Source organism: Sciurus vulgaris, assembly GCF_902686455.1.
Source record: "Sciurus vulgaris genome assembly, chromosome: 2".
Lineage (NCBI taxonomy): Eukaryota > Metazoa > Chordata > Mammalia > Rodentia > Sciuridae > Sciurus > Sciurus vulgaris.
In genome coordinates this window covers 60362290-60386120 of record NC_136462.1, presented here as the reverse complement: position 1 = coordinate 60386120, position 23831 = coordinate 60362290, and the positions used below count along the sequence as shown (strand labels likewise).

At 33.1% G+C, this 23831-nt stretch overlaps 1 protein-coding gene across 4 annotated transcripts in view; it reads left to right on the top strand.

Moving 5' to 3' along the window:
* Positions 1-23831, top strand: part of LRFN5 (leucine rich repeat and fibronectin type III domain containing 5) — a 265401-nt gene that overhangs the window by 5691 nt on the left and 235879 nt on the right. Inside the window, exon 2 of one of the 4 annotated variants that reach the window (XM_079119658.1) lies at positions 2448-2512. The exons of the other annotated variants lie outside the window; for them this stretch is intronic. The gene's annotated coding sequence lies outside the window, so the exon portion shown is untranslated. The remainder of the gene's footprint in view (positions 1-2447; positions 2513-23831) is intronic. 4 annotated transcript variants of the gene reach the window in all.

The following is a 23831-nucleotide window of genomic DNA, read 5'->3' as shown; positions in this document are numbered from 1 at the left end:
ACACACTATTCCTGCATTTGCTCTGTGAATATATATATGTGTATATACATATATATGCTCACAAAAATGTATTAAAAATAATATATACACACATTTATATGTATATATACATGTGTCCATATATATGTACACATATATGATATATATGCATATTTTTTTGCTACTGTGACCAAGATACCTGACAAGAACAATTAGAGGAGGAAAAGTTCATTTGGCCTTCACAGTTTCAGAGGCCTGAGTCCTTAGACAGCCAGTTCTATTCCTTAGAACCTGAGATGAGGCAGAAAATTATGACAGAAGATTGTGGCAGAGGAGAGCAGCTGGGAACATGGCACCAGGAAGCAGAGAGAGAGACTAAGCATTGTGCACAAAAGGCATACCTACCTCAAAGGAGTATAACCCCTGGGATCTACCTCCTCCATCCATACCCTGCCCTGCCTACAGTTACCTCTCCATTAATCCTTATCAGGGGATGAACACACTGGGTTAAGGCTCTGGTAACCCAATCCTTTCACCTCTAAAACTTCTTCATTATCTCACACATGAACTTTTGGGGGATACCTAACACCTAAACCATAACAATATAAATTAAATTTTAAATATCTATATTTTTAAACTTTCAGTGAAGTATTTTGGAATTGATGTTATAATCTTGTGAAAATGCAGAATTCTGAAAGAAAATTGAATCTGTTTTAGTGTTCACAACAAAAATGACTTCAGAACAGAAGTAATAAAATCAATGATTAAAGTTAAAGGATACTTTTAACAAACTCTGGGAATAATTTCTGCATACCTAGAAAAAGACTGAAAGAAAACTAACAAGTTCAATCTATATTCAATCAGAACTAGTATATTTAGTGAAGAAAATGCCAAAGCATGCTGTTTATCCTACTGTATTCCACTTTACCCTGTGAGTCTCTTCTGAGAAAGTGAAAAAGAGCCCTGAAGGACCCACTTCACTTGTTTTCTGGATCCCTTTCTCTTTTGACTTCTCAAAACCAATGAAGGACTTTGTGCATGCTAAGCACATGCTCTGTCTCCCCAACCTCATATACTGTATTCAAATAGGATTTTCATGAATCATAGTGCAATGACCTGCAAAGTCACAGGAGATTTTCATTAAAGTGGCTTACTACAGAAAGCATATCACCTGTACACTCTTGAAGGCTACCCTTTTCATAGCCATTAGAAGTACAGACTGTGGTATTTTTCTTATTAATTAGGTCCCTTTTTGTTTTTTGCCTATAGTGCAAAGACTGGCCAGGTTGCTAAGTGATTTTTGTGCATTAATTTTTTTATTAGGGTTTAGGTATTTGGATAGCAATATTAAAATGTATATAATTTCTATTATCATACTGAACACTACAGTGCATAGTGCATATGCTTTATTCTATGTGGACAGATGTCATGGTATCACTACAACAGATATTTTAATTTGCAATGTCATATTCAATAGAAATATGCTTAATTTTAAATTAAAAGTGTGGGTTCTTAAATACTAATTATATGGGATACTTACCAAGTATTGACTGTTCACCTGTCATGTAGTTAAGCAATTGAAGACTGGACATTGAATTCTGACCTCAGAGAGCTTATTTTCTTAGTTGTATGAAAGACATAAATAAGTGTATAAGCTTAAAATAACTCATACTTTATCCTATTTTGGTGTTTAATGCTTTGATGTTTTATTTTACATTTTATGTAGAGGAGAAAAGGGAAATTAGGAAACCGTGGTCATATTTTGTGAGGTTTGTATTTCACAGTGATTAGAAGCTTGAATTTTGGTTTTCTATACACCTGTGTCTCAGCTCTGTGTACCTTGAACAAGTCTTTTAATCTTTTTGAGCCTCAGTTTCTTCAGCAGCAAATTGAGGTTAATGATAAGATATGTCACAGGACTGTCTGGAGGTCTCAGTGATTCAGTGTATTAGGTACTTAGCTGTCATTATGATCATCATCATTGTCATCTTTATCATCTTGTCATTAACTGGCAAGAGCATGAATAAATAATTCTAAAGGAGATGATAAGTAGATGGCTTGAAATTCTATGTTTGGGATCATAGAACTTCAGAGTTCCAAACAATACTAAAACTCATTCAGATCAGGACTCAAATAAACCAATATCTTCAGAGTCCATACAGATGGTGCAAAGTTGAGAATTTTCTTGGGTTTGAGAAATCACTGGATGTATGATCTGTGACACACCACACAGTACATGACTTACCCAAAGACATTAACATTAAAATTTATTTTTACATCTGGTGAGCCTGGAATTGTGAAACTAGTAAGTCTTCCTGATGTGTATTCAATCTTATATTTCCTCTGAAGCATGCCTACCAAGTGGTCATCTTGATTAAGCTCAAGTGCCTTCAGTGATCAAAGTCACTTCACCTATAGTAGATTACTCCATTTTTGTGTAGGTGTATTATTATGATTTTATCTTTTAGGTCGAGCCACCTTCTGGCATCCTATAGTTTCCAACTGACTTTAATGTGGGAGGAAGTGGTACACAGTAAGTCCAATTCTAGTATTATTACTTGGAGTACGACTTGAGATGCCCCACCCGCAATTCCTGTTTAACCATTAAACATATCCTGGACTTAAACTGGTTAGAGACAATTTTCTATGTGTTATTATTTCAGACCTTTTACCTTTTATGCTTAAAAAAAGTTAGCTAGAATTAGTCCCCAACATGGCCCATTTCTGACACTTTCTGGTTCTTTTTCCCCATTTTTCTTTGAAGCATGATACCAACGCCAACAACCCATGTGGGTTGACTAATATAGAAATGAGTAGGGCTACTGTTTCCTTGTTTTAAGAGCAGAGAAAAGAAGCAGATTTTGTAACACTCATAGTTTGAATGTGAGATGTCTCCCAAAAGCTCGCGTGAGAGACAATGCAAGAAGATTTGGAGGAGAAATGATTGTTATAGATTTAACCTAATCAGCAAATAAATCCCTGATGCGATTAACTGGGTGGTAATTGGAGGCTGGTGGGGCAAGGCTGGAGGAAGTGGTTCATTGGGGGCATGGTTATGGGGTATATATTTTGTATCTAGCATATGAAATCTCTCAGCTCCTTGACCACCATGTGAGCTGCTTCCCTCTGCCACACTCTTCCGCTACGATGTTCAGCCTCAACTCCAGCCCCTAGAAATGGAGCCTGCCTTCTGTGGACTAAAATCTCTGAAACCATGAGTTCTCAAAAAACCTTTCCTCCTCTACAATTGTGCTGGTTGGGTCTTTCAGTTGAAACAGCACAAAAAGCAGACTAAAACCCATTCCATCTTGCACTCTTATCAGATGTTAGGATTTGACCACTACCTTTTTTCTACCTAAGAACATTGGAGTCCTTAACATACATCTAAAAGATGATACAACTGGTCAATCCAAGTTTGGTAACAAGATTAAAAGTGTTTGCCTTTCTAAGTCTAGACACTAGTGAGGATATTTGAGACTACTCTCTCAACATTCAAATTATCTGATTTACTTATAATGACTGAATTAATTATAAATTTCCCACTAAAAACTGAGAGAAAACTAACTTATAAATTGTAATAATGTTGCTTACAATGAGCATGAAGAACAAGGAAATGAATCAATACACAGAGTAAAAATTTCACCTCATCCCTGTAGTGACTGACTATATCATGAACTTTTTGAGCAGCCAAGAATGTTTCAAGGCTCATTCTTTAATTCCTTCAATGAATTTTATATTTGTTGTTTAATGCATACTTAGATATTCTGCTAAACATTTCCCCTTTGAGACACAAAAATCAAAATGGTATAGATGCCACTCTGGGACAACTTCAACCTAGAGTGAGAAACAAATATTCTTTCGGAGAGGCAATCATAGTAACGAATCAGTCTTGATGACTTTCTTCCATGTTTGCCTCTTAATTTACCCTTAACCAAGGTGATTAATTGCTAGAATATTCACTTATTTGTGTTAACTCCTCTTTTTATAATAGAACTGACAATTTAGGCTCCTAGCAGTTTTCTCAGGCTTCATATGAAGTTGCCTGAATTCTACCAAGTCAGGAGGAAATGACAGTAAATCTCTTTTACTCTGGTTCTTGAAGAACAAGTCTAAGAGACACTATCCATAATCTTGAATGTTACTATTTTTAGGTGTTATGCTTAAAAATGATTATTTAAAGTTTTACATTTAATATGAATGCAAATAGTTGTCAAAATTGACACCAAGTCAAACATAATTAACCTTTTCTTAATTACTCTTTGTCATCATTACATGTGTTTGTGATTGCAGAAATCCCTCAGGGACTGATAAATGATACATTAAAGGCAGTTTATGCTGATGCTTCATTTGTCCCTTCTTTCTCTTTTTGCTTTTCTAGATAAAATTTTTTGTTCTCATATAGATACATTTTGTTAGTTTTCCTATTGTTCTTTCAAACTCTCTAATAGGAACTTAATCAAAATGACAAGATCATTAGGTGTGTTTCTAAATGAGAGTGCAGAGCTGAGTGAACATCTAAGACCTCCACTGAGTACATGGGCTTTCCTTCCAAGTTTTTTGTGAGGAAGGCACTGAAGCATCCTAATATATCTGATAATACATAATGGATGCTGATGATCGGCATCATCAGCATCATCATATCCTCATCCTCATTGTTTTATGAGAAGATACTCTGCCAGTCACTGTTAGTTTCTTCTTTTCCTTAACTTATGCAAGTCATGGTGGTCTTCAGTTTTTAGAGGAAAGTATTAAGGTTCAGAGAAGTTTATTTTACTTACCTATTATCATGCAACTAATAGATCCTGTGAATATTATCAAAATCCAAATATTTCTGATTCTAAAGATGTTATAGCTGCTATGCTTAGACAACTTCTCTCATGTCTCACTTCTTTTGACTGTTTTATTTGATTATTACTTGTGTGTGTTTTTATCCTCCTTCATGAATGATGAATATTCTCTAAATATACATCATATACTTAATTTATTTTGCCCTTTATGGTATTCTATGAACTACCATATTTTGTACTTGGAAGTCTCTAAAAAGATGTATGGTTGCCCACTAGGGAATTTTGATGATGTTTGTATTTAGTATTTAATTACAAAAAGCTATTGTTTCTTTTACTGTTTTTTCTAGTATAGAGAAATCAGAATGTTTCAGTGTTAGGATGGAACAGAATTTAGAGATCGCTGTCTGTCTTTAAAATACTGGCTCTAACCAGGCACTGTGTTCTACTTCCCTCTTATTCCTTTGCCATGTAATTCATGCAGCCTGTTGCAGTCCTTAACGAGTGTTTCATGTTTGACAAACTCCTTTCCTCAACCTGAATTAATGCCATGATTTTGAAAATAGAGTGGCCTGATTATGGTCTATCAAAATCGGTTCTTAATTCTAGATGTACCTGTTGTCAGGACTGATCTTTTCAAGAATAAACCCTATGATGTGTTTTCAACTGTGATCTATTTTCTTATTTCTGTGGTGAATCCCAAATAACTATAAATTCCATGTAATTCTCCTGGAGAATAGATAGATGTTTGTTTCCTTTCTCCCTAAAACTGATTTCATTACTTGCTTTGAGCCATGAGTGTGGCAAAATGATCGGTCTAAGTTCCAGGCCTTACCCTCCAAGGACTATGTAGCTTCCCTTCTGCCTGAAGGTTGTTACTGTTTAGCTGAGAAGTCCATATGCCTTTGCTGAAGTTAAGTGATCCAGATGATAGCCAGCACCAGTTGCCAGACATATCCATGAAACCACTTGAGACCATCCAGACATAACTGAGCCTAGAGATAATTATATTTCAATGAGTGGCCCCAGATCAGACCAACGGAGGGCCAGTCCAAATAGTTGACTGTCAGATCACAATCAAATAAAATGACTACTACTTTAAGCAACAGTGTTAAAGGGTAGAAGAAGATAACTGAGACACCCACCCTGGGTATTGGAACATAGCGGGTCACAATACCTCTTTTGGAAGAAGATCTTACCCATATCAATATATACGCATATTAACATATGTATACATATACAATATACTATATATGTGTGTGCATATATATATATATATATATAGTTGCGATAAATGCATGCTGAAATTCCTCTGTATCTAGACATACTTGTTCTATGATTCATTTACTTTTGAAGCATAATATTGTCTTCCTTAAACCTTTACAAGTGTTTGCTTATTCCACAGTAGGTACTTTTCTAGGATGTTTTGTAACATGGCTGAATGTACATGATCTTAATTTCCACTTGTCGATCTTCTGATGTAACGACTTATCGGGCACTGGAGAAGCTTCCTCAGAAAGAGTTGTTCTCTTGTGCGAGAGGTCATGCCACTCATTTCAGCCCAAGCTTTTCTTCAAGTTGCATTTGGAATTTTGTTTCAGTGTAACATTTTTTTTTCATTTCTCCAAGATTTCATTTTACCTTCTAATTATATTTTAGTGATTCATATTTACTATCCATTTCTTCTGTAAATTAAATCTAAATTGTACAATTAGTTTATTCTGGGACTTCACACACACCTCATTTTATTTAATAATGGTCTCATTTATGTATCAAATTACTCTATAGGACATTGATGTACTTTTGCAGTTATAATGAGGTACAGAGTATAGGCCATGGGGCAGTACAATTATAATGATTTTATAACTTTCTGATTATAATTTATTTGCAAAATAATTGCAAAAATATCACTAGAGAAGAGTATAGTAGGCTTCAGTATTTTCACTTTTAGTAAGAGATATTTGTGAGGAGATATGTGGAAATGCATTTTTTATTCATCTATATATTTCCTTCAAAGATATTTTGTAATTGTAGGTTTGAAAATCTGTCTAGATTACATTGAATATTAATTATTTTATTAATGGTTCTTTCTGTTATTTCTTACTATGAGTTTAGAGTTATATATTAGGTTATATATGTTGGGTCAATTATTTAAAAATTCTAGTGAATTTAGATATAACCAGGTGTGGAATTCCATCTGTTACATATGACAATATATATAAAAATTATTTTCATAGCAAAATGTGGATCAATATCTTTATCTGTAGAATAGGGCTAATGTTGTCCATTTCAACAGCTTATGACCAGAAGGTGAAATAATGAATTCCCAGCCCTTCATATGTTGACTGACCAATAATGGAATACTCAAAACAATTTTAGAAATTCCTATTAAGATATGTTGAAAGTAAGAAAATCACAATTGTATGTAAAGAATAACAGCAAATATGTTATTATGTATGGTACAATTGCTCCATTTAATAATAAATATCCTTATATTTTATAAACTAGACTGTTATATTTGTTTAGAATAGATTGATTGCTTTAAAAATATCTTTGTGATTTATTCTGTTGAGAGGACTGAAAAGATCTGTTAAGAAATATCAAAGCAATATTTTTATTTCTAGATAAATCTATACATTTTCTTTAATAAATTAAACATAAGCAATCTTGGTATAGGTCTAGAATACCTAAATATTGTTAAACTAACGGGATAATATCTTGAAAGCAGTATCTCAAGTAATATATAGTACTTAGAACATGGTTAGGAAAACTAAAAAAACAATCATAGTATCATTTATCTGATGGACCCGACCAATCCAGTTTGTTTATGGTTTTGAAGTTATTCAGTTGGTAGGATCTTTTGAAGAAATGAAACAATATATGATAGTAAACATGAAAACTAGGTAAAGGCTTTGAAAAGAAATTGCTTATGCACCATTTAGCTTTGTGGAGAATGAGAGAGGAAAATGAGTAACTTTCTTGTTTTGGAAAGGGGAAACGAATTTATATTTTTATAGATTAATTTTGTTAACTTATTGTCATCCATACTTGTCTCTTTAGGAGTTCTATTTCTTCTTTAGTGTTTTAATTGAAAATTGAACATCTATATGAGTATCTATAGCCTATATCGATATATGACTATAGTACATATTGTTTAACAGAGATAAAAATGGATGAATCAATTTATGTATTAATGACTGAAAATTTCCAGTGATGTTGGAGAAATCAAACTTCTTCAATCCTACATGTTATCTGTACTATTACAATTTAAAAACATGGAATAAATAATTTTCTCCAAAGTATCTGTATTAAAGGGAGTCAAGGGCACTTTAAAATGAAGACAAAATTTGAGAGATCTTTGTCACCTTTGTTACCAAGTGTATTCTCAGGAGGTGTTGATTGAATAAATGAATTTATATGTCCATATAATAATAAATATTGATTTTAGAAAAGTCAGATGCGATGGTGGTGCATACCTGTAATTCCAGTTACTTGGGAGGCTGAGGAGGAGGATGTAAAGATTGAGTCTAGCCCAGAAAACTTAATGGGACTTTGTCTCAAAATTTAAAAAGTGCAGGGCATGTAGCTCAGTGTTAGAGTATTCACCTAGCATGTGCAATGTACTGGGTTTAATTGTTATTGACGCAAATAAACAAACCAATCTATTAGTTTTAGAATGTGACTGTAAAGCACTAAATATTTATATGTAGCAATAGAAAGGAACTAGTTTCATTTTTATAGTAATTGCCTGTATTTTGGTGTTTACATTTTAATGTTAATATTTGTTACTTCTGGGTTTTGAGATTCATGAAAGAGAAAAGGACCAGCCTTTGAAATACGAAAAGAAAACAACTTTTAAAAAAATTTAGTTTTGTTTTGATTTTTTTTTTTTTTCTATTTTGTCTCTCCCTATATACTGTCTGTGAAATATAGTACTTATTGAGGGTAGGAAGTGTAGCTCTTTCAAACTAATTTCTGGCACATAATACAAATACAGATCTTTGTTGTATGGAGTAATAGTTAGAAGGATCACCAGTACTTCTTGGAAAGAATTCATTTGAGCTGAAAGTAAATTAGTACTCATTTTGAGGAGTGATGACAATATAAGTATATAATTTGCCATTTCTAAGCTGAATTGATATATTAACTACATAGCAGCTCAAGGAGGAGTTGAGACCTGCAGGTCAATATGCAAAAGGAGAAAAATGGAATGATGTAATTAATAGTCCTCAGCTTTTTAGAGTTCAGGCTCTGTAATCAGCACTCTGCAGCAAAAAGATTTTTGCTTTCAGCACCGAGAGATAAGTCAGGAAAACAGTGTGTTCATTTAGCAGCTAGTGGAATATTCAACCTAAATTGGCTCAAGCATTCATTTTCTTAGTTCACACAAAAAATGTCAGAGAGGGTTATCTCAAGGCATGGCCTGACTCAGCATTGAAAGAGTTGAAAAACCAAGATCCAACTTCCATCTGCAATTAATCCTTACTGATTTCTTCTCTCGGATTTGAAAGGATGGATCATCACAGCTTCATATCACAACAGGAAGTTCAAAGGCAGGGAGAGAGGTAGAAAGGGAGAGAGAGAGGCAGAGAAAGAGAGAAAGAAGGAGAGTAAGAGAGAAGTCAGAAAGAGAAACTGCTTCCTAAGGGTCCTGAAGAAGGACCTTGATATAAGGAATGAAGCTATTGCTTGATTTTATTTGTACTTTTCTTTCTTTTTCCCCTCTTCCTCTTTTCTCCCCCATCCCACCTCTTCCTTTTAGGATTATTTTCTATGAAAAGCCACTCCTGTGTCCTACATGTGAAACTCACAAGCCAATAAAGTTTGAGGGAAATTTAAATATATTGCTTTGATAATAGTGTTTTCCACTTTAAGATTCCTTAGCAAGTTCTGTTATTTTTGGGGAAAGAAGTTGAAAATTGTCAAGCCAGCCTTATTCTAAAATATTTGAAATGAGTGGGTCTAATAGAATTTTACTACAAATAGAATTGTATTTGTCCACTTTTCATCGAGAGGCTAATACCTTCAATATTTATAAATTCCAGATTTAACTTACTACTGTAGAACACTAAGGCTATATGTAAATATACCATATGTATGTATGTATATATGCAATATAAACATAAAATATGAATCCACACACTTTACATACATTTATTAATTTTTTCAAATGCTGAATATCTAATAATATACATGCTCCATATTATATTAGTCATAGTTATATTATCACCCTTTAATGGAAGATTATGAATAATATCTAAGTTAAAAGATTATGGAAATTAGTCATCTTTCATTCTTTATAAATAAGATCTAATGAAATTATTGAAAAAAATGTTAATGGATGAATATATAATTTTATATGTGACTCTAGTCTTGATGTCTTTTTGTAAAACAAAGATCACAGGAATGCTGAATAATTCTTGTAGCTTTTGTTTCATTATCATGGTTTATTTTTTCACCTTCTGAAGCATAGAATTCTCCATTATGATATGCTTATTTCTGGAGGTCATATTCTTTTTTGATGGTGATAAATTTCAATTTTCTTATCGAGCTTCTTCTTAATTTTTTACTATAAGAGTATAGTTGATAATAATGAGCTCATTTTTTACAGGGATAAGCCCTCGTTTTTATTGACTTTTGGTATGATTTAGTTAAAGGAAGTAAACTGCTGGCCAAGGTGAGCTGTGTCAGCCATGCTGTTGGTGAGCACTGCTGTTAGCAATCAGTGATCAGTTCAGCCTTCCATCTCCTTGAAGGCTCTTTGTTTTTCCCTCAGGACCACAGTATTCCTGCAACCCTTAAGTAAAGAATCTTCTATTTGACAAAGCTGCTAAAATTCGTAGCTCTGGGGATTTGAAAAATCTCTGCATGTTTGAGTTTCTAGTCAGTGACATGCCAGAGCAGTAATCAGGCACCCCATTGTTCTGTGGGGAGCTCCAATGCAATGCAGTTCCTTGGGTATGGACTCTGTATTAACTGACTTCAAGATCAGTGCTAATAACAAATTTTCATGGTCTTTGCTCCAAGCTGCAGGAGGAAATAAGTGTGCTGACTCTCTAGCTTTAATTGTCAACTATAAGAAATATTACTTGTATTAATGTAATTGTTACATTTTAATTGTGCCCCTCAGGCTTCTTAATGTATCAGCATCTTTAACAGTTGGATATTTATCTCTATTTTAGTTTGCTTCATTATAGTCAAGATGGAAATATGAAAACTTCCTTTTCATGGTGTAAGATGTTTTGATATCAGTCCAATACTTTGAACTTCAGATATTCAGATTTTGAAATAACCTCTGTCCCTTTCTTAAGTATGGGATTTAATTCATACATTGAACTAAATAAGCATACTTTAGAATATTTGGTCTTCTAATTAGATTCCTAGACATTGTCGTTTTAGTCACCTTAATGTGGATTGAAATTTTTTAATGGCTGCTTAGCTTTTCTGCAGTTAACCCTTTTGTGGTAGTATCATTACTATTATTCAACTAAAATCAGCAACACTAATCTTGGACAAGGAGGAAATGCTGTAGTGTAATATGAGCACATGTAACCTATTCAGAGGTTTCTTCAGAGGAGAGAAACACTGAGTAGGAAGGTTATCAGCAAAAATAGAAAATAGCAAGAGATAAAAATAGCACTGTCTTCTCTGTCTTTTTCAATCTGGGCAAAACCTTCATTGTGTGATTCTGCCCAGAATCTGCAAAGTGCTCTAAAGACTCCCTTTAAATAGTTGAGGTAACCCTGACATTTTGAAGTATAGCCAGTGACAGACTAAAGTGACATTCTGTTTAAGCAGTGGTTGAATGATGAAATACTGTTATTCTATATCACGGTCGGGAACCTTAATTGGAGTATGGAGTCTGACTAAACCAAAAGCAGCACAATAACCACACAAAAAAACAGAAACACAAAACTGGATCAGGTCATCCTTTTATATCAGACATCTCTCTCTCTCTCTGTCTCTCTCTCTCTCTCTCTCTCTCTCTCTCTCTCTCTCTCTCTCACACACACACACACACACACACATTCACACAATATATTGTTTTCCTCATTCCCTTCTTTTGTTCTATTTGGAACATAATGAATTGATTTTTAATTTTTTTCTTCCCTTTTTCTTAGGAATAAATGGATTATTACCAGATGAAAGACCTTAATTGCAAGTAATCATTTGTCAGTTTTTAATGAAGTAGTTTTAACTGTACACTCTCCACTAATATTTTCTTTCATAGTTTTTAAAATACAGATTATTTTATTGTTTTCATTATGATTAGGGGATGGATATTTAGAGATACATTAATGAGCTAGAAAGGATAGAAAAACTACAGATTGCTCTTCTTCATGTAGTGTTTTATATTGTACTTTAACAGTATTAAAAGTAATAATATCAAGGTATGGCTCTGAAATTTCTCCAGTGAATATTGTTGCACAAGTTAAATATAATTACAATTGAATTTATTACAATATACTTGCAATTGGAAAAACACATTTTATAAAACTTTATATAATGTAAATATTCCTCAATAATGGATAGGTATCCGTAATGAAATATTGTGCTCCTCTTTAAATCAATTAAATAACTATATATTTATCGATAAGGAAAATTGTTCAAAATATATGGCTCCATGAGAGTGGAAGCTATGGTGGACATAGTGTTGGGTTAGTCAGCTTTTTATACTTGTTACCAAAATAACTGATGAGCAATTCAGAGGAGGTAAAGTTTATTTGGGCTCACGGTTTCAGAGATTCAGTCATGGTTGGCCAGTTCCATTGCTCTGGGTCTGAGGTGAGGCAGAACATCATGTTGGAAAGGCATAACAGAGGAAAGCTGCTCAGCTCAAAGCAGCCAGGAAACAGAGCACAAGAGAGGAACCAGGAACAGCATACAGTGCAAAGGCACACCCCCAGTGACACCTACTTCCTCTAGCTTTGCCCCATCTGCCTACAGTTTCCACTCAGTAGTCCATTCAAATGATTAATCCACTAATGAGGTTATGGCTATTATACTCTAATAATTTCACTTCTGAACATTCCTGCAACACCTAACTTCTGAACTTTTTGGGGAACTTCTCATATCTAAACCATAGCAAATGTTAATCTTAGTGTGAAAAAAATATATATACACATATGCAAATACACATAAATGCATATTTGAGTTTATTTTCTTCTGGAAGGACACACATATTTATAAGGGTAGATGGTAGTTCCCTCTATGGTGGAATGATCAAATGATACTGAATTTTATCTTATTTTAGAGTTTGAAACTTCTTATCTTGTTTATGTAATAATTCATAATAATAAAAACAAGTAAATATTTTAGTATAGATTATTTTTATGTATCTGATAAAATTAAGCATGAATCTTTCTAAATTATAATGAGATCATAATATGCTAGTCATTATGCTATTAAATGTTTACATGACAACTAAAAGATCAATAATATTTACAAATTTATTTTCTATAAGTAGATTGCAGAAACCTTTCCAGGAGGTTCATTTGGAGGGAAAAAACAATAAACAAATGAAAAAAAACATAAAAATCAAACTTTTAAGAAATTCCAAAGGTTATTTTGGAAGATACTTCTTTGGTAATTTGCTGAGACTGATCTCAAATTTGTGATTCCCCTGCCTTAGCCTCCTGAGTCATTGGAATTACAGGCATGGGCATCACACTCAGCTTTTATATAATCCTTTAGGTAATTAAACCAATTTCTCTAAAATATCCTCACAGGTATTTTTTCATTTGCAAATGTTCTTATTTTGCCAGATCTTTATTTATCAGCAGTGTGTTCAGTTCTAACATTATATAACATTTTAATTGATATCATGAAGTCCTGATTCTTAGAAATAAAATTCCAGTTTCATTTTGTTATAATATTCATTATATATGTGATACAAAAGTAATGAAAAAGGGAGTTGACAAAATAGATATAAATATAGCTATCTCTATATCAACTTCTTTTTCCATTTATACTGGTATTAAGTAGAGGATATTTGAATATAAATATATATATATTTATACACAAATATATGATTATTTTGATATAGAAAATGATTATTTTGACATATATGATTATTTCTACAGAGAATTGTTTTTTGGTGACACTTTTGCTGCTTAAACCAATCTTCTCATTTAAGAGACTTGAGTAAAGAAGACCATGCTAAGAATGTCTTTGTATATCACTTGGAATTGTATACATTTTCCCATCTTTAGAGGAACAATGAAGTATACTTAAAATTTCCATGTATGCAACTGATGAGTGACAATATTATATAGTAGAATTTAGTTTTATTTATTGCAGATAAAAGGTTACATTTTCTCAGAATTTATTATTCTTGGGTTTAGTGACATTTAATATGAAATGAACTTCAAAGTTGCTGTGTTAATTTTTGTTTCCTTTTTCACAATTGCTTCTGCAACATGTGGCACACACTCCAGGCAGAGACTGATTTTTCAAGAATGAAGCTTATCTGATCTAACATCTCATTTTTTTGAATCACACTAAGTCGTCAGTGAAATCATTATCAGAGTAGATAAAAGCAAAAAAGTCTTTCTTGGCTGAGTCTTTTCTTATGTTGTGATATTTTGCATCTTTAACCCATTAATATGTCCATTCAACTAGTGTTTACTGATACATGTTATACATGCCAGAATTAGTGGTAGTAGTATCTAAAGTTTCATTAGTAAAGGAGAGATTTGAATTTTGCATCTGCCGGATGTGTAGATTGGCAGGGACAATGATATTTAGAAATTTACCAATTCAGTGTATTGCACCAATTTTATGTCAGATTCTGGTTGTAGCATTCAAGATCTCCATCTTGAATGGAGATGGTTTTGTCCATGTTGGGACTGTTATGATATAGGAATTCGAGTGCACTGCACTAGCACAGCATAAGGCAGGGTGCCAGACCTCAGGCTCACCTTATTCTGGGTGTCCTGTCAATTTATACTCATGTGGTTTAGTGATGGTGTATACTGGACTAAGTCTTTATATCATGACTGGGTTCTGACTTCTGAATTCTCATATCATTTGAACTATTAAACTTTAATTGTTAGGCTAGATTCATATTCATTTTTTTTTAAAAAACATAAATATTTATAAATGTATAGAGATTTTTAAAGATGTTGAAAATGTCGCATTTCTCCATATTTGCAAAACATACTTTCTGCACTATTTCAGTAGGTCTGGGAATGTTCCTGTTTCTATTTTAGATAATATAGACCACTCTTACTCAAATGCTGGATTGGAATGTATTTGAAAAGTATGTCTCATTAATCTCAAATGTACTGTTTCATGGTTATTACTTATATTATCTTACCAGATAATTTATTCAACAACAGGAGCCAGAGGTTTTACTGTACAATCAACTTAATGCTCACTTACTAGGGCACACTTCCGTGCTGCTTTATGACCTTGACAGAGTTTCAGATTACCTATTTATGAAATACTTCCATTTTTTATTTCAACTCAATTTCTTCAACACTTTCACATATTCAAAGGTTTCTGCACTTTATTTGGATTTAGAAAACCATTTTACTTCTTTAAATAGAATTTCCTAAATAATAGTCAGTGTAGCTGACACAAATCTTATAGAAGCATTACTAAACTGTTTGTAGTTCTCTAAACATTCTAAGCTGTTTCATGTTTTGGTGCCTTTGCTTCTGTTCTTGCTTTTGCTCAAATATCATTTTCCCATCATCTCCTAATTAGCTATTCAACACGATTTCTAAAAATCTTCTTTTGGAAAAAGCTTCTCTCATGCTTGAAATTTGATGTTAATGTCACACGTGTTCTTTCCCTTGCTATCTTCAAGTCATGTATTCCAGAGAGGCCACAGGTGGATTTCTCTATTTCTGTGTAGAGCAGCAGCCTCAGATGCAGAATAGCTCCCAGGATTTAGGAACAGTGATTTTTCTGAGAATAGTGACCACTTTGTACCTGAGCATTATTTCATTATCACACTAACAAATTATATTTAATTCATTTCTTTTTCTGGTCCCCTATGTTAGATAGATACTCAAGTCTTTGAGGGCATGGATGTTTTTAACATCTTTTAAATTTGTTTTATCCTGATGCCTAGCAAAGTGTTTGGAATGCTATCACAGTGAAAGCAATCACCACATAACAGTGTTGATGACATAATAGGCAACAGATTTGACCGAGGTTTTCCCCTAAGCTTTTTGGCGTTGAGCAAAAAATTTTCTGTAGAGTAATATTCAAAAACCTAGAAAGGGTTTTCCTGATAATTCTTAATATATACACGTTTAAAAATAATTAAAGAAAAAACTTTCTCTGAATTAAATCCATTTAAAGTACTGATTTTTTAAATATGTCTAATTCTCAATTGACTATTGGAAGATTTAAATTCAGTAAATACTATTAATAATTATAATTGCAAAAAGTATAATTTGAATGATTGATCCTTCTCAGGTATTTCTGAAGGCTCTTTTAAGAAATGCATGACTTAAAGAACAGATCACTTTTTTGGATTACATCCTTTCTATTTGTTTAATATTAGTTAATGTTTTTTGCTTAGAACCCAGAGATTACAATTCTACATTGTATATTATATACTATAATTATAATTTATTCATTGCTAATTTACATTTATAATAATAAAACATTGAGAAGAATCTCATTTCTTAAAGGACATTAATATTTTTATTGTATAGTTTTGAGAAGACATAAGTTGGAAAAAAATACTTTGGCAGTAATTATCTTAGTCAAATAAGAAACTCCTGCTTCAATTATGAGTCTCTACTCAGGTATTGTTTGATGTTTAAGTCTTTTATTTTAAATTAGACATTTTATTTTCTCGAGAGTTTCCCTTTAATATCTGTATTAGTTCTTTACAATTTTCTGGCTATCTTTTATATTAAAGATTATCATCCATTGACCCCAGCTGGGAGACATGTAAATTAAAATCTGGAGATGTCCTAATTTATCAAGTGTTAGAGTGGAGTGACTTCTTTAAAGCTCTGGACTCGACTTTAAGGCTTCTCTTTTTTAATCCATTGTGAATATTCCTGCAAGATAAGCCTTTCTAAAGCTCATCAATCATGTAATTTCCCTACATAGAAACCTCCAGAGGTTCCCCATTGCATAGCAAGTGCCAACTTGTTCTCTGGCATCCATGCCTCTCCAAACCCCAGTAAGATTCACCTTCTAGATTCACCATGATGACACTTGTCCACACGGTTCACGGCAATGGAATGGCATTGTTGACTTACACAGACTTGTATTTGCTTTCCCACTTTATTTTTCTTCCTGGAACATTAGCTCTTGTATGATTTCTTCCAGTTCTAATTCACCTGGATCCTTCAGAGCCCATCTCAATAAACCATGTCTGTGAGAAGCATCTCCTGAGAATTTAGTCAACAAATATAGTCAAACAAAAATAGTCAACTAATGCCAGCCAGGCAATAGTAAAAGGTAGTGTTGGTGAGAAAGTCAACATCCCTTTTATCCTGATCTTAGTTTTAGAAAGGGGAGATAGACAGTAAAGGAACAATAAATACACAAAACATTAGATGATGATAATTACTATGAAGGAAAATATTGAAAGTAAGATGAAAGTTGGAATTGGAGAGGGAAGGCTAGTATTTTATTGAGAGTGATCAGGAACATGTTATGGTAGGTGATGGGACATTTTTAAAGAGACCTAGCTTGGAGGGAGAATAAGTCTGAGCCAGTGCAAAAGAAAGTATAGATTGAGGGAAAAATGATTTCAAAGAACCTTGGACCAGAAGCAAACTGGGCATGTCTGTAATATAGCTCAGGGGCATATCTGGCTAGAGTAGTGAGTTAGCAGGAGAGTCAAAGAGAAGTTAGACCTGGACTTTGGTTTTCAGAGTGAAAAAGATCTGAAGCTAGGGAAGGTTTGAGCAGATATACAGTCTGAAATAGCTTCTATTGTAAGGCATTGCTCTGGCTGCTGCCCCTGAATAGACTGTAAGAACAGCAAGGCAGACATGGAAGTGCAACAGGATATGCTGATCAAGATTTGGTAGTAGATTGAACCAGGATTCTGGTGGAGAAGGGACCAAATTCAGGATTACTGTGTAAAACAAGTAAGTTTGCTTAAAAGCAGATAAGAAATACCTAAGGGGAAAATCAGAAGCATTTCAGGGAATCTTTATTTAACTTTAAAATTCTCCTTGCTTTTCATTACATTAGTACCTTGTGCCAGGTCTTTACTCTGTTCTTCACTTCCACTTTCTATACTTAAGCCACATAATAACCTCATATAAAGAGAGTGTGTCTTACAGGAAAATATTGTATGTGTGTATCTCACTGTATTCTTAGACAAGAAAAACAAATGTCTGGGAATAAATACATCTGAAAGTAGCAGTGGTAGCGTACTAGATGATTTTTAGATATTTATATTTTCTGCATATCTTTCAAGAACATACTACTTTTGTTTCCCTTACTTTAAAATTTCTAATATATAGGTGAAGAGATATGTTACTTCTTTAATCCAATAAACATATAATGGACAAGTCATGAACTTTAACTCCATTTACTTGACTTTACATTTTTATAGTTGGCAAGAATAAGACAGATAGTCAGGCTTAGTTGCAAATTTTATCACCCTTGGCAAATAATTTAGACTCTGAACCTCAATGTCTCTATCTACGTGTTAATCACTTTCCATCACTGTGACAAAATACCAGAGGATGACAGTGTAAATAAGGGATGATTTATTCTGGCTTACTGTTTTGGAAATTTCAGTCTGTGGTCTGCTGGATACATTGTTTCTGGGCCTGTGGGAAGGCAGAACATCATGGTAGAAGGGCAAAATGGAACAAAGCTTTTCACCTCATGGCTGCCAGGAAATAGAGAAAGCAAAAGAGGGACCAGAAAATTGGATATACCCTTTCAGGGCATGTTTCTAGTGACCTACTTTCTCCCAATAGGCCCCACCTCCTACAATTTCTACAATTGCAAAGTAGTATATTCAATTATGAATCTCTCAATGGACTAATCCATTAATAAAATCAGAGCTCTCATTATCCAAGCACTTCCCCCAAACTCCACCTCTGAGCATGGTTGCATTGCTGCAAAGGCCTTCAAAACATGAGCCTTTGAGTGACATTCCAGAGCCAAACCACAACAATGTATAAACTAAAATTTCAAGGTTTGAGGTTTATTTTAAGGATTCAAATGGATAACAAAATGGCAATTAATTTTATTTTAGTTTTTCAGTATTGGGAATCAAACCTAGGGTTGCTAATTGCATTTTTACCTAGGGAAAGGTATCAAAGAAATAGAAAATAATGTGGTCTTCCACAATATGTTTCAATATTATCAACCCTCTACATTATTGTTATATAATTTATATTTTATAGGTCCACATTACCTCTAAGATCAGTTCTCTCTACTAGCTCTTTTTGTTAGCTTTAACTTTTCTTCAATCTCATAATTCTTTATAGTACATTGACTATTATTAAATAAATTTAGTATTAGTTGTGTAATCATTCTTAAAAAAAAAGTGCAAAACTGGGTCTATAATGTGGAAGGACATTCACCATTTTAAGCTCTACACATAACCAGATTCTATATGAAACACCAGTAATGCCATCTTTTCTTTAATTAGATCTTTCATATTTTCTCCTTGATTTGGAGGTGATAGTAATTTTTTAATAATACCCAAAAGAATAAAAGAAATTCTCCCAGTGACAGAGTCATCCAGAAGTGTCCCTCTGTCTAATGCAGTTTCACCTTTTGTCATCTTCCAGTATTCAAAAAGCCATAAAGAGAGATTGCTGAGCACAGAGAAAGGAAATACAGTGCTAGTAGGAGATCTTTTATACTTCAAGAGTGGAAATAAAATAATGGAATCATATAATTTCCTAGCCAAAAGAGTATTTTCTAATCCTCCATGAAACACTGTGTTTATATAAGTTCCAAAGCATTGACATGTAAGTTTCTTCTAGAGTCTGTTTTCCCTTTTCCCTATAATATCTCTTGTAGACTAAATTTCAGAACTGCATGTTTCACTGTATCCTGTAGAGTCATGCTTTAATTGGATCAAGGTGATTTGACTTCTTTTTAGCTATGGGATTTGATTCACTTTTTTCCATTATTTTCAGTTTTGATTTTTTGACATATTAAGAAATGTTTGCAACTTAAGTTTTTTTCTCACTTTCTGTGTATACTGTATCATCATTCCTCTAAGTTATTTTTAAATATGTTGCATAATATGACATGCATTATTATAGGCCTTCTCAAAATTATTTTACCAATAGTTATAAGTTGCTTCCACATAACAAATATAAAAGAGAAATGCATTCATATTTTGATGCTTTTAGAACTCAGAAAAGCACTATTTTTGATTTATAGTGAAACTTGAATCCATTATTTTCCTACAAACTATATTCCCAAGGTAATACAAAACAAAACAAAACATTGAATTCTGAATATTGACCCAGAGATCCTTCAAAATGAAGAAAAGTCAGAATGTGCTATGATACTTCCTTAGTGTTTTAACTTTAATAATTAAATATGTATATAAGCATATATATGTATATATATTATATATTCTTAGAGTGTCTTACTTTTCATAAATTTTTTAAAAATACATAAAATTTGTATGTTCAAAAACTTCTATGTTGGCTAATATGTATAATTTATATGAAACTGTGCAAACTGAAGAACTCAAAATCCTCACGTTGTCAAGATTTGAGTCCAAATTTAAAAGTTAATATATGCAATCAAATGTTAAGTAGAAATGTCTAAACCTTTAAGTATATTTAATTATTTAATAGATATTTATCCCTGTGTCCAAATGCATGTACTATGTAGTAAATTATTAATGATGAAAGCATAAGAAGGTGTAATTTTTATTTTAAGAAGAATATTGTTATATGCTTTGGAAATAAGAAACTCTTACCCATGAGTCTATTCAAAGCAAAAAGTAAAAAATGCAGTAGGAAGCCCCAGGGTTATGGGGTTGGAAATTTAGCAAAATATTAGATAAGGCGGCATCTTATATGGGCCTTAAATAACTGACAGGATTTCAAGGGTCTGATATTAGGGGATAGGCACTTTAGATAAGAGAGCACTATGAAAAAATGACAAATGGGGAAATAAGGGTGTTTAGTATAAGGGTGGTGGAAATACTGTTTGAATTTTAAGACTTAAGTATAATAATAATGGGAGAAAATACCTGAACATATTTTAGAGGTCAGGAATTCATGTTAAATTTTGGTATTTGGGACACTGAAATTTGGTGAGTTGGGAAATTATACTGTTGGGATTTACTTTATGAGTATAATTAGATACTGGTTCATCAGATAAATAAGAGAACTATTTCAATAGACTCCTTTAAAGGTGGTTTAATATTCTAGATGTGAAGCAGGGAGGACATGCATCAAGAAATTTGTATTAGAAACATGAATAAACATCAGGCTCAGTGAATTCCAGTTTACTTCCACTAGAACTTCGGAAGTGGAAATTTTAAAAATTGACTTTTAAATGGAGATATGGAGATTATAGTAGTTAATAATAAAATTTGCCTTAATCATAAACTCATGGTCTGAAAGAGTGGTTTACTTCATAGGTCTCTCACACTTTTTGTGACTGTGGGCCCCTCAATACCACTTATGTTTTATAGGCCAATAGAAAGTAAGTACTCAGAATAGTAGGAGACATGCACCAGATTCACTGTGTGCTGATTACCTGGTAAGGCAGAATGCATTCACATGCAACAAGTTACATGAAGCACTTTATTCCTACACATAGGCAGCAAAGGGCAGAAGAAGCAGGCAACCAAAGAATTCATTGTGAGCCAAGGGACAAGAGTGCTGCCTGGGGTGGATGGAGTCTTGATTGACTTGCTTCATTGCTTCACAGCTGAGGGAGTCCAAAAGGCATTCCACTATGGGTTATGTATCTTAGAAGCACTGTGAGTCACACAGCAAACTTTGAAGGACATTTTACTTCCAGAAGAGAATGGAACAAGCTGGGGCTGTCCCAGGCAGTTTCTCTACAGCACAGGATATTACATTACCTAGGAGAGAGAGAAACAAGGTTGGGCTGTTCCAGGAAGTTTCTCCCAATCTCCAAATGTTGCATTCCCAGCACATTCTCTTGGTGAGAACTTGCTTAATTTCATGATTGGTGTTAGAGTTGACCTTTCTTGTGCTTCATCATCTTATAATGGTAATTACATGATGTTCAGTATGATTTGGCCAGCTACATTGTTTGGTTTTGATTTAATCATATGAACACATTAGAACTACCAGAATTGAGGAAGGGGGAGTAAGAAAATATATATTTTTTTTCATATTCCATATATGCTATGCTCTTATGTAGGAATAAATCAAGGGCTTCTGATTAGTTCCCAAATCTGTTTTTCTTTTCTTTATTTCTTTCTTTCTCTTTTTTCACCCCAGTCTAAATCTGAAGGGTCTCTATTCAGAATTTTCTTGTCCTATCCTTGTCCTATAGCCCAGCATAGGCTAGAGTCAAGATTATAATTATTCTATTTACCAGGTTTGGGGTCTGTCATAGTCAAGGCCTTAACTGCTTGTGTGGACTACATATTATTCTTTTGCTCTGAGGTTTACACATCTCACTTGATAAATTTTTTAAGGAAAATTGCAGCCTATGTCTATGGATAAAGCTTAAAAATGAAAGAGCTGCTGAACTTATGTTTTTCTTTTTTAATAAGGACACAGGGATATAATTGTACTCTCCAGTTTTAAAGGAGACTTTAGGACCTTTATGGCAGTATCAGATTTTCTTGTCACCTCAACATCTTAAACCGATCTTCTCTGCCAATGTGCTGCACTGTCCGTAAGCAGAAAAGTTTCTTAAGTATAAATCTTTATTACGAGCTCTGCAGATTTTGCTTCAAATTAAAATTGCATTCCCTGTTTGCTCCTTTGAATTTAAGATAAAAACTTTCTTTTATTCCCAGGACCATCTTGCCCAGCACCACACCTAGACTCACTGTCCTATAACCTTTCTGACTAAATGCACTCCATCTACAAGATAGTGGCTATAGCCTAAACACAGTCTGTAGCATAATGATATCCTATCCACATGGGTAATAAGACCCTGGTTTCTTTATTTGACTTGAAGAAATGAGGACTTTGGTAACTGGAAATTCTTCTGTTATTAGTGAAGACTTTGTAGGTGACCATATATTTTCATGTTATATTACATACAACTTCACATGGCAGAGTTTTGAATGAAGGTTAACCCTACCAAGACTAAAATTCTTCTTGTAACGCAATGATATGTCTCCATACGTGTCCATAGTTAATGCTACAATATTTGAGGGCCAACTCTGTGTCCCTCTATGTCCTAAGAATTATTTAGGACAATTCTGCAATTCTTGTTTAAATATATCTTTGGTAAACTAATCCTATGAGATCAGGACATGCCCTTATGAAATAATTTAATCCGAACACTGGGAGGTTAGGGTTTGAACATATTCATTTTGGAGGAAAATAAATATTCATTCCACAATAAAAAAAAAAAAAAAAAAAAAAAAAAAAAAAAAAAAAAAAAAAAAAAAAAAAAAAAAAATATATCTTTGGGGAAAAATGGTGAGAACTATTTAGTGAAGAAAATAGAGTGTGATCATGTCATAATTAATATATAAATTGCTTTATTTTGTTAAATGAGCAAAAGATGTTAAAAATATCTGATATACCAAATTCTAGTTTGTATTTTCTAGTATTATTTATTATCACCACAATAATTTATATTCTTTGAGAGAAAAATCCTAGCCCTTAAAAAAACTCTAACCAATTTCAATTATTACAAGTCAGTTTAAAAATGAACATATCCTGCTATTAAGTACATATATAGCTTTTTGAACATAGACTAAATTATAATATATAAGTAATTATAAATTTACATTCTACAAATCTTAGAAATAATGATCAACATGTCAACATTATTAAACATTTGTATTAGAGCCCTTAAAATATGCTTCTAGAAACACATTATGGGATAAAATAGGTAAAGTGTTTCAAACACAGAGAGAAATAATTTATATTTGTGTATTTCTGTGTGTGTGTCATTTAGAAAGAATTCTCCTGTTTTTTAATCCTT